The sequence below is a fragment of the Octopus bimaculoides genome, chromosome Z (genome assembly GCF_046866305.1).
Source record: "Octopus bimaculoides isolate indiv1 chromosome Z, ASM4686630v1, whole genome shotgun sequence".
NCBI classification, from domain to species: Eukaryota; Metazoa; Mollusca; class Cephalopoda; order Octopoda; family Octopodidae; genus Octopus; species Octopus bimaculoides.
The window spans coordinates 41,348,186-41,360,685 of record NC_142944.1 but is presented as its reverse complement, the minus strand read 5'-3'; the positions used below and the strand labels follow the sequence as shown (position 1 = coordinate 41,360,685).

The 12,500-nt window shown below is 39.2% G+C and overlaps 1 long non-coding RNA gene across 1 annotated transcript in view; it reads left to right on the top strand.

Annotated features, from left to right (window-relative positions):
* The window catches only part of LOC149132228 (uncharacterized), a 20,324-nt gene that overhangs the window by 5,726 nt on the left and 2,098 nt on the right, over nt 1–12,500 (top strand). The window lies entirely within an intron of this gene.

The window sequence follows — 12,500 nt, the reverse complement described above, 5'->3', positions numbered from 1 at the left end:
TGTGTACGTGCGTATATATGTACTTTATACGAAAATGGGACCGTGTGCATATGTTCATCCAACAAATTCAAATGGATAATCCCTTGAATGTTTTACATATTTTCGGTCTATCAGTAATCGATTGTATCTGAAGAATATGAATCAGTCTGTTCTGTTCTTTTTGGAGAGCACAAATATTCTATTTTTGTATGCAAATCTGTTGTTACGTAACCCCATGAACCTATGAAGATAGGTGTATATGTATGTACGTACGTATATATGTATCTATGTATCTATGTAAACTGGAGCAACGTGAAATAAAGTTTCTTGCTCAAAGACACAACGCGCCGCCAAATACCCTAACCACTGAGCCACGCACTTTCTCGCATGGTTTAGTGATTAGGGTATTCGATTCACGTTCGTAAGACCGTGAGTTCGATTCCTGATGCGCGCTGTTTCCTTGAGCAACACACTTTATCTCACATTGCTCCAGTCCACCCAACTGGCAAAAATAAGTTCTATTTGTATTTCGAAGGGCCAGCCCCGTTACATTCTGTGACATGCTAAATTTCCCTGAGAACTACGTTAAGGGTACACGTGCCTGTGGAGTGCTCAGCTACTTATACGTTAATTTCTTGAGTAGATTGTTCTGTTGATTCGATCAACTGGAACACACATCATCGTAACCGACAGAATGCCAATTATATGTACGTATGTAGCTGTGTGTTTGTATGACTGCATCCGCCCTTGACGCACCGTTAAATCAATCATCGACTTCATTGGTTTATTAATTGCTAAACCTTCCTGAAGCCATAAACTGCAGGTTCATTCATTGTGAATATCACATATATGCAACAATGAAATACCTCGTCTTCCGTAGCTTCAAGCTCTCAAAAAGTTTAATTTAGGCAGGAGTAATTGTACTTCTCTGGTTCCATATGAGGATGCGTTCCGTGTTAGGGTGCCATGTCGGTAAAATTACTCTCTTCATTGATCACCAGTCGACAAACAGAAGAACTTTAGATATTTTCTGTTTCTTCTATATTTCTTGCTTTCTAATTTATTTATTTATTTGCTTATTCATTTATTAGTGTAGTCGATTGGTCATTGTGAAATTTAACGGCGAAATAACATATAGATATATTCATGTGTGTGTGTGTGTATATATATATATATATATATATATATATATATATATATATATATATATATTGAGAGAGAGAGAGAGTGACACACACACTCACCCCACACACACATATATATATATATACATATATATATATATCTATCTATCTATATATATATATATATATATATATATATATATATATATATATATATATATATATATATATATATATAAATATATATACATATATAAAAATACACACACACACACACACACATATTTATATGTATATATATATATATATTGAGAGAGAGAAAGAGAGAGAGGGAGAGGGAGATATATATATGTATGTGTGTGTGTGTGTGTATATATATATATATATATATATATATATATGTGCACACACACATGTATGTATGTACATATATATATATATATATATATATATATATATATATATATATATATACATATATATATCAGCACACATGCATATATGTATGTATATATGTGTGTATGTAGGTCTGTTGTACAAACACACCCTATGACTGAATGAAAGTTGGAACAGCTTTGATCATGAGTCAGGTCTAAACCTAGGAACTGTACCACCTCCAACACCACCACCACTGCCACTACCACTACTACTGCGAAAAATATTTTAATAATCTATGTTGTCAGGATTAAATTGGAATACATTTAAGATGTTTTGCAGCTTAAGACGGATTCATCAAATTCCTCTCTTACAATTGCTTTCCTGGGGGATTAATTTTTAATCGGAATATGTGCCATTTTAATTTTTTTTTCTGTTCTGGCATTGTTAAAGTTGCCTGTTTTTGTCGTTGTTTTTGTTGATATTGGTGATGTTGTTGTTGTTGTTGTTATTGTTGTTTGTGTTGTTGCCTTCGTCGTTGTCGTCATGGTTGTCGTTCTTATTTTGATTCTAGGCAGTTCTATCGAAGCACAAGTATTTAGGGACCAAACCATATCTTGCCATGACCCTCTCGTCGTATTCGACGGCAAAAGTATGCCAGAGACAACTCTATCTAATGTTGTCCTTTGCAACGGAATATGGCATGATTTGAGGAAGATTCGACTACCATTTCAAACTTAGGCCCTTTCATACGGTTACAACCGCTTGTACTGTAGGTGTGTGGAGGCGCAATGGCCCAGTGGTTAGGGCAACGAACTCGCGGTCATAGGATCGTGGTTTCGATTCCCAGACCGGGCGTTGTGAGTGTTTATTGAGCGAAAACTCCTAAAACCTCCACGTGGCTCCGGCAGGGGATGGTGGCGAACCCTGCTGTACTCTTTCACCACAACTTTCTCTTACTCTTTCTTCCTGTTTCTGTTGTACCTGCATTTCAAAGGGCCAGCCTTGTCACACTGTGTCACGCTGAATATCCCCGAGAACTACGTTAAGGGTACACGTGTCCGTGGAGTGCTCAGCCACTTGCACGTTAATTTCACGAGCAGACTGTTCTGTTGATCGGATCAACTGGAACCCTCGACGTCGTAAGCGACGGAGTGCCAACAACTGTAGGTGTAGTTGTAATTAATGTCACCTTTATTTCAGCAGATCAACAACTAAACATGTCCCAACCGCGACCGTCTCACCTTTTATACGGATATAGCGTAACTGTCCTTCTTTTTTGATGTTCACCCCCAGGCTAGACCTTATCAGTACCATGTACTCACAGAAGATCCATCTGTGCCCATCAAGGACTTCAACTTTTTAATGACCATCCCAGTCAGTCTTTATCCAGCTGAGCTGCAATCAAAGACATTCCAAACATGACTATCAAGTCTTTTATTCTCGAACTACAGAAATCATATTATCTAATGGAGGCGCAATGGCCCAGTGGTTAGGGCAGCGGACTCGCGGTCACAGGATCGCGGTTTCGATTCCCAGACCGGGCGTTGTGAGTGTTTATTGAGCGAAAACACCTAAAGCTCCACGAGGCTCCGGCAGAGGATGGTGGTGAACCCTGCTGTACTCTTTCACCACAACTTTCTCTCACTCTTACTTCCTGTTTCTGTTGTGCCTGTAATTCAAAGGGTCAGCCTTGTCACGCTCTGTGTCACGCTGAATATCCCCGAGAACTACGTTAAGGGTACACGTGTCTGTGGAGTGCTCAGCCACTTGCACGTTAATTTCACGAGCAGGCTCTTCCGTTGATCGGATCAACTGGAACCCTCGACGTCGTAAGCGACGGAGTGCCAACAACAATATTATCTAATGTATCCTCACGACTTTGATTTTTCTTTTTAGTCTCCCTGGTTTAGCAAATTTATAATCAGAGATATTCCTTCCCAACATTGTGTATTTAAGACTATATATATTATTTAATACAGTCTGAGGTGCTTCCTTGTGAAGCGCATGGCTCAGTGGTTAGAGCATCGGGCTCACAATCATGTGGTAGTGAGTTCGATTCTCAGACCGGGCTGTGTGTTGTATTCTTAAGTAAGACACTTTATTTCATGTTGCTCCAGTTACTCATCTGTAGGAAGCCTTTGTTTTTCTCTTGGATAACATCGGTGGCTTGGAAAGGGGAGGTTGGTATGCATGGGTGACTGCTGGTCTTCCACAAACATTACCCAGACTTATGCCTTGGAGGCAAACTTTCTTGGTGCAATCCCATGGTCATTAATGACCGAACAGGTCTTTACATTAGGTGCTTCCTTGTAAGTGCATCGGTCAAAATGCCTTGCGGTATTGACTTGCATTTCATTTACGTTCTGAGTTCATATACAGCCGAAGTCAAGTTTGCTTTTTTCGTCTTTCCGGGACCGACACAATAAAGTACCAATCAAAGTTGCAAGAATATATTTGATAAATGTAATTTTGACTTTGTCAAAATAAACAGCGTGATAAAACCACAGGATTCACAACGGAGTTACAGAATCTTTTTATTAACCAAAATACCTGATCGAGACTACATTCACGCATAGAAATGATCGGTACCACTCTCAAAAACTACTAGGCGGTTTCAGGAGCAACAATTAACCAGAAAAAATCAGTAGGCTTGCGGCTCGGCATCTGGAGAAGCAAGTTCATGCCGTCCAACTGCGTCGTTAGGCACTGGACGGACGGACGGACGGACGGACGGACCGGTTAAATTACTCGGGGTCGAGTTCGGTCCGGACCTCCAGATAGACAAAAACTAGGGTGAGGTAACGAACAGGGTGACTATTCTCACCCAGAAATGGGCAGAGAGAAAGCAATCCCTGAAAGCTCGGGCAGAGGTGGTTAACGCGTATATCGCGTCCGTCATATACTATCGCTTGACCGTCGTGCCTTGTCCTGGTCACCGTCTGATTACGCTGGAGCGTATACTCTTCCGCTTCTTGTAGAAGGGACGCGTCCCGATGGTCACGTGTTCTGTCGTCTACTGTCAACACCCGCTGGGTGGTGGCTTTGGAATGCCGTGGTTGATGATGCACAGACATGCGCTGAGACCACGACATCTCCAGTGCTTCCTTGACGATTAACAGGTGTGGTCGCTGTTCACCAGACACGTATTTCCGCAGCTAGTTTCTTTAACGGACCTGCAGTCCTGGGTAAAACAGAGACCGAGGGGGAGCTTTTGGAAGTGTAATGTCTTCAAGCGCTCACAGTGCCCAGCCAATCGGTCACTGCGGTAGGTGGAACGTCCACTTTAGCCTTTTATAGAGGATTAGTGGAGGATAAGTACGACGATGTTCTTGGGGAGACCTTGGGCGTCGAAGATCAACTAGCCGCTCTTTTCTAGAGAATTTTCGGCCTGGAACCGATGGACAATTTCCAAAAATCTCTGGCCTGTCAATGCTACCGGGGAGCTTTGCCTGTTTGAGATAAACTTTAGAGGCACGGAAATGCCGATCATGTCCGAGATGCACTCGTCCAGTAGCCGAGCGTTGCTGACCTGTGGGTTTATGTTGAACACTTGCTGTCAACTGAACTCATCCTGAAGATCGCACCACCGCCTTCCTTTAACCGGAAAGGAAGGGCTGTGTTTATATGCCTGATGGCTATGGCGAAAGAGGTTTACGGTGGACGAGACTGAAGGGGCTGAAGACAAATATAAGGGTTGTTTTCTAGCCAGTTTGCTGAAAGGTGGATGAAAGTAGCGAGAATGGTGCCTGCCCTGAGCATACGCTTGTAGTTGGAAAAAAGGAAAAGAAAAAAAAGCACCATCCCCAAAACTCAGGGTACCCATGGTTTTTTTATGGGGTTTTTCCGTGAGCAGCCTTCGAGCGTCTCCTCCCTATTGAGGATCACACATTGGTTTTCTTGACTTTTGTTAGTCTTGTTTACACGCAAAACCCTCACGACAACACACACTCACACTCATACACATACACACTCTTTGTCCTGTATTATCCATAAAGTCTTTCTCAATGTAAACCCTTGTGCTTAATAAAGAAATCATTATTCTTTTATTCTTTTATTTGTTTCAGTCATTTGACTGCGGCCATGCTGGAGCACCGCCTTTAGTCGAACAAATCGACCCCAGGACTTTTTCTTTGTATGCCTAGTACTTATTCTATTGTCTCTTTTGCCAAACCGCTAGTTACGGGGACGTAAACGCACCAGCATCGGTTGTCAAGCGATGGTGGGGGGACAAGCAAACACACACACACACACACACACACACACACACACACACACATATATATATATATATATATATATATATATATATATATATATACGATGGGCTTCTTTCAGTTTCCGTCTACCAAATCCACTCAAGGCTTTGATCGGCCCGAGGTTATTATAGAAGACACTTGACCAGCGTACCACGCAGTGGGACTGAACTCGGAACCATGTAGTTGGTAAGCAAGCTACTTACCACACAGCCCCTCCTGTTATTGTTATTATTATTATTATCATTATTATTATTATTATTATTATTATTATTATTATTATTATTGAGGCCGCGAGCTAGCAGAATCGTTAACACGCCGGGAAAAACGCTTAGTTAAATTTCGTCCCTCTTTACGTTCTGAGTTTACATTCCACCGAGACCGAATTTGACTTTCATCCTTTCGGAGTCGATAAAATAAGTACCAGTTAAATACTGGGGTCGATATAATCAACTTATCCCCTCTTCCAAACTTGCTAGCCTTGTGCTAAAATAATTGTTGTTGTTGTTGTTATTGTTGTTGTTGTCGTTGTTGTTGTTGTTGTCGTTGTTGTTATTGTTATTGTTGTTGTTGTCGTCGCTGCTGCTGCTGCTGCTGTTGCTGCTGCTGCTGCTGTTGCTGCTGCTGCTGTTGCTGCTGTTGCTGCTGATTTTGTTATTTCCTTAGATATCGAGAACTGTCGAAAAATCCTTTCTGAACCTCATAGAAGTGATTTCTGTATTAATGCAACTTACACCGATCTCAGTAAGGAAATGGTAGCTAGGTCCCCTATAACTACTGAGATTACTTTTTGCAGAAACTCCCCACAGTCTTCACATTTCCCAAGCCAAATCCTGATGTTTTCCTATTTTCTCCTGTTCTTTGACCGATACATTCATATCAGCAGACACAGCCACATTAGTGATGATGATGCACTCTTTCGACATCTTGTCCATAATGATAATATCTGGTCGTCTTACTTGAATCTCATAGTCAGTCTGTAAAGTAGGGTTCCATAAGAACTGAAATTGTTCATTCCCTATCACACTTTCTAGTTTGTCTTGGAACAGTTTTCTGTTTACTTCAAAAACCCCTTTTGAGGTAATATGTCCCCAGTGTAATGGCCACACAATCGTGTCTGCGTTTATATTTTTTCTGTAGCAAAGGACTTTGGAGGAAAAGAAATTCAATCTTTTGAAGTGTGTCAATATATCTAGATCCACGGCTCAATAGTTCTTTGCATGCCCGTTTCAAAACGCTTCGACATAATTTTTATACCGTACTTTCTGCCTTTTTTTTTTTGTGGAGGAGGAGCGACAAATGTTTCGATGAAATCCTCTCTGGTTAAAAGGGGTAGAGATTACGTACCCAAAGTTAATTTTTTTTTTCACATGGGAGGTGCTGTGATACAGTATCGAAATTTATTTCAAGAGTCAGATATGAAGGATGCAAAATTCTTAGACAATGTAAAACTACACTAGACGTAAAAGTCTGCTATGAACCCCAGGACTCTTAAGGTCGAAGCTTAACCGGTTTTCGTGGCATTTAAATGACTGAGATAATAATCTCCCCCAAGGGAGCTGAATTAACTGGTTAACATGAAATGTACCGTTCATGAATAAGACATACTGCCCGATCGTGAGTTCAACACTCTAACAAATAGGCTGGCGCCTCCATGCAAAACTGCAGTGTTTGTCTATCGTACATCGATATATGTTTTTCTCTTGGAGCAACATCTTTTTTTTAACAGATTTATTCTGCACCGTTCTCGTGAGTGTTAAATGAAGATCATTAATTGCTCGAGCACACAGTATGAAATTCTCTTTTTTTTTTTTTCGTCGCAAATAGAATTGTCATTTTAAATTGTAATTTTAATGCATAACTAAATATTATTGCAACGGCCTCTGCTCCACGGAGGAGCTAATTCGTGTCTCACGCACTCAAATACACCGACTCATTCATCTCTTCTCTCCTCACACATGTAATGCTCAACTCACAAAGGCTTGCACTAACTACTGCGTCCAAACATCCCTTTGCTAGGAGCATCTCTAAAATCCTTTTTTTTTTTCTTTTTTATCTCTCTGCACATGTCTCTCCTGTAGGTGTTAACTTACAATACAGTAAGTGGAAGAATAACAGCATCAGTTTCGGCAGTCTTAGAGGGTCAGCGAAAGATTTTGGGTATTTCGTATTCCAATGGACATAATAAAAAATGGAAAATAAAAAATAAAAAATACAAGTCAAAAGTTCTTTTCACATTTCTTGCTAACCGTTTTTCACTGTAATTTGAGCGAAACTTTTCGAAACGCTGAGTTAAATTAGTCGCGAGTTTCTCTAAACAGACAGCTCGTGTTAGAAAATAATTATTCTGCAACGTGGAAATAGATAGAGGCAAACGTTTTTTTGAGAATCGAGTTTGGATTTAGTTTAGTGAGAATTATTAACGTCACAAAAGTTTGAAGGTCCGTCTATTACAAGAGCAAAACCGTTTTTAAAAATTAATTTTTGATGTCGTAATGCAACATGTCAACATTGACTTTTGTCACAAGAATTAACCCCCAAACCGTGACAATTTTATTTTGTCGTTTATTATAATGTAAACAACATATATTGCATAGAGACTGTTCGCAAGTGACATCTATTGACTCGCACAAAATGAGTTTGTTCTTTTAATTAAAATGGAGCAATAAACATTCGTTTATAAACGCCGTACAATTTGATATGTGCACTTTCAAATCGGCTTCAACTAACGATGAAAAGATATCATTATTACGTTCTCTGAAACCATAGATGCTACGAATATTATGCATGACAGGCTACAAATCCTAATAACTGTAGCTCAAATTTTATTTTGCTACCGACGGAAAAAATCCTTTGTAGGCATGTTGCGAATCTGAGTTTATTACAACTTTTATTTTTTTGTATAGGTTTAGCGGCTGAAGCATGATTTGTTAAACTGATTTTGTGAACTCGTATTTCAAAATTGCACTCTTTATGCAAAGCCTTATCGCTAGCTTATTTTATTTCTACCGCCCAATTGAATATTGTGGATCCGTTTGGCAGTAGTTTTAAACTTTTTTCTCTATTTTGTCCATTTGTTCATTGTATAGACATGGGAAAACCCAACTAGACATGGATTTTTAGGACGCACACACTCGTAATCCTTCTCGACGACTACAAGATGTACAGATCTTTCTGTCGGACGAGATGGAGAAGAGAGGTAGTGTTGCTGTGGAAAGTTTGGAGAACACTGTACGGATAACCTTCATGGAAGTGGTTAGTTAGTTGGTAGTTCCAGGACACGGAAGCAGTTAAGGCAGTGCTTTCAGGCAAATGGCCATTTATGTCTCCGATTGAGACAGACGGTCATACTTCTTCAGCTGCTAGAAGCTCGTCAGCGAAAGCATGCGATTTTAATGGTATCTTGAGCGTACACAGGGATTATGCAGTAACAGACAATAAGAGAGACAATGTAAAAGCTTCGCAACCCTATTCATTTAGTTTCAACTTTCTTTAAAGAATCGGCTGGATTTCCTGAATGTTTCGTGATGGGAATGGGTAAATCAAAATGAATCATTGTGACTTAAGCTTGAGTAATTTGTTAGTTAAACATGAGATTAACGTGGAGTGTCCCAAATATCAGCTGATGGGCTACGCAGACCACAAATTTGTGATTTGCTTGACCAATCGATATAAAATGCAGCTACAGGAACCTGGTTACGTGGAAATGAATGCGTCTTTCTCGGCACGGAATTTCCACAGCGATCGTATTAAGCAAACTAGATAAGCGTGAGTTGACGGAGGCGATAGACAACAACTTGAAGCGGAAGTCGTTTAAAGGAAAACAATACATGGGACATAGAAAATAATTGGAGATATAAAACAATAAATTAGAGAGGAAATTAAATACATAGTTATAAAAGGCGATTAGCAAAATGTATCGCGAATGTTGCTCGCACAGTAAAACTGACGCTCAGCCATTTCTTCAACACGATTCAAAAGAGTGAAGGCAGTTCAATGAATCCGGACGGCGAAGCACATCAAAGCGAACAGTATGAATTTACCGAAACATCATGAGTATCATATAAGTAAATGAATGTTGTGTTCAGGTCTCATAACTGGATAATTTCTATTCCAGATAATTATATTTTCTCCATCTCTTTTAAATATATACTATCAGCTATTGAGATGCATATGTCCATTAAGAAGTATTTCTTTGTAAGTTTATATCTGGTCACTTAGTCTTGATCTTTCTTTGTCTATGTCAATTGGTACATTCCAAACTATGATAATAGATGGTAAAGTCATACATCTTTTCTAGTGTATGCATAAACTCTCTTTTCTGCTTGTATTTCATATTGCTGGCATAACATCCAAAGCATAAAAACCTTCTTGACTATTCGTGGGTAAAAGGAGAAATCAACATCAGTTGTATGGCACGTGATTCACCTTATCCACTACCACTGGGTCGATATTGTTGTGCTCTAGGACCTGATCTGTTTAGATTGGCAAATCCTACAGGAATTTGTGGGTTTGTGCGAAGTCTAGGGCATCCATTTACCGTATGGGTAATGGTTCCTCCACTCTATCACTCTATTACAAATGCGGTACAGTGGGGACATTTGTTCATTCATCATCATCATCATCATTATTATTATTAGTATTATTGTTATTATTTTTATTATTATTATTGTTCGGTAGTTTTATTTTTATAACGTGCTTTCACTTCACTACCGAGCGCAGCTCTGTGCGCCTTGGGTATGTGCTGTGGTTTGCTGTGGTGTTCTTATGGTTACTGTATTGAAAGTGTTTTGCGTAGGATGTGTGCAGTGCCCAGTAGTACAATTTTCTGTATGTTATATATATTTGTAAGTCCTGGTGTTTTTGTTATGTATTTGTCTGAATATTTTTTTATTATACCTAAGGCACCTACTATGATAGGAATTGTTTCTGTTTTTAGATTCCACATTCGAGTTATCTCTATTTCCAGGTCTTTGTATTTTGAAAGTTTTTCCATTTCTTTTAGAGAAACGTTGTCATCTGCTGGTATTGATACATCAATTAGAAAGCATTTTTTTTCTTCATGATCTTTGACAACTATATCTGGTCTATTTGACTTAATTTCTCTATCTGTGTGTATTGGCATATCCCAGAGTATGGTTGCTTTCTCGTTTTCTGTGACCTTTTCTGGCGTGTGTTTATACCATCTTTTTTCTGTTGTTATTCCATAGTGTTGGCATAGCTTCCAGTGTATATAGGTCCCAGTTTTGTCGTGTCTGTGAATATATTCCTTCTTAGCCAGGACTGGGCAGCCAGAGATAATATGGTTTATTGTTTCTTGTCGATCTCCACATATTCTACAGTTACTTGTTATATTTCTTTTCATTGTGTGTTTTTGGTAATTTCTGGTGGGAAGGCTTTGGTCTTGTGCAGCAATTAAAAATCCTTCAGTCTCTGCTTTGAGTCCTGAGCTTCTCAACCATTGCTGGGATTTTTCTCTGTCTATTTCTTTTGCATTTAGTTTAGTCCAGTATTTACTATGTAGGGGCTTTTCTTGCCATTGTTTTATCATGGTCCGTTGCTGTTCTAGTTTTAGTTTGGATTTCATTTGTTTTATAGCTTTCGTTGTTTCTTCTTCTGCGTCTTCGTATTTGTTAGGTAGTTTGATTTCTTGTTTGTATTTGTCAGCTTCCTTAAATACTGAAAACAGTTTTTTTGTTTTGCTCGTGTTTTGTGGCTATTCGTATTAGTTTTCCTTGCTTCTGGAGTAGGTATTTTTGCAGTCCTATGGTGGTTATTTTATAATAGTTTTCTAGCTGTATAAGACCCCTGCCACCTTTTGTGCGTTGTATATATAGCCTTTCTATGTCAGATTTTGGGTGGTGTATCCTATATCCTGTCATTATTTTTCTCGTTCTCCTGTCTATTTTAGATAGTTCGTTTAGTGTCCAGTTAAGGATATTGTAGCTGTAACTTATAACTGGGAAAGCGAAAGTGTTAATACCTATTATCTTGTTTTTAGCATTGAGCTCTGTTTTTAGTATTGATCTAACTCGTCTATAGTACTCTTTATTTATTTTTTCTTTCATTTGTGTGTGTTGTATCATATCTAGTTCATTGACTCCTAAATATTTGTATGGCTGGCTTTCGTCTAGTTCTCGTATTTCATTGGCTTTATCTAGTGTGATGTTGCTACTTTTAACAAATTTTCCTCTTTTCAGGGTTGCTTTGGCACATTTTTCTAATCCGAATTTCATATCTATTTCCTTGGTAAAGCCATGTACTGACTGTAGTAGTGTTTCCAGCTCTTTGTCATTTCTGGCATATAACTTTAGGTCATCCATATATAAAAGGTGGCTGACTGTTTTTCCATAACATTTGTATCCGCATCCAGTTCTATTTAGCAATTCAGTTAAAGGTGTGAGTGCCAGGCAGAACAGGAGTGGAGAGAGCGTGCCTCCCTGGAATATTCCTCTTCTAATGGGGATGGCTTTCGTTTTCACAAGTCCCTCTTTTGTTTGGAGTTGTAGCACTGTCTGCCATTTGTTCATTGTGTGCCTTATGTATTTTATAATAATTGGTGCCACGTTGTTTATAGCTAGTGTATCGAGGATCCACGTGTGGGGAACACTGTCGAAAGCCATACTGAGGCCTTTCTTCTTTCTGCGGCTGTCTTCAGTTATGGCTTTATTGATCAATAATTGATCTTTACAGCCGTATGAGCCCTTGCAGCATCCCTTCTGCTCTTCTGGAAACAGGTTGTTATTTTCCAGGTGCTTACTCAATC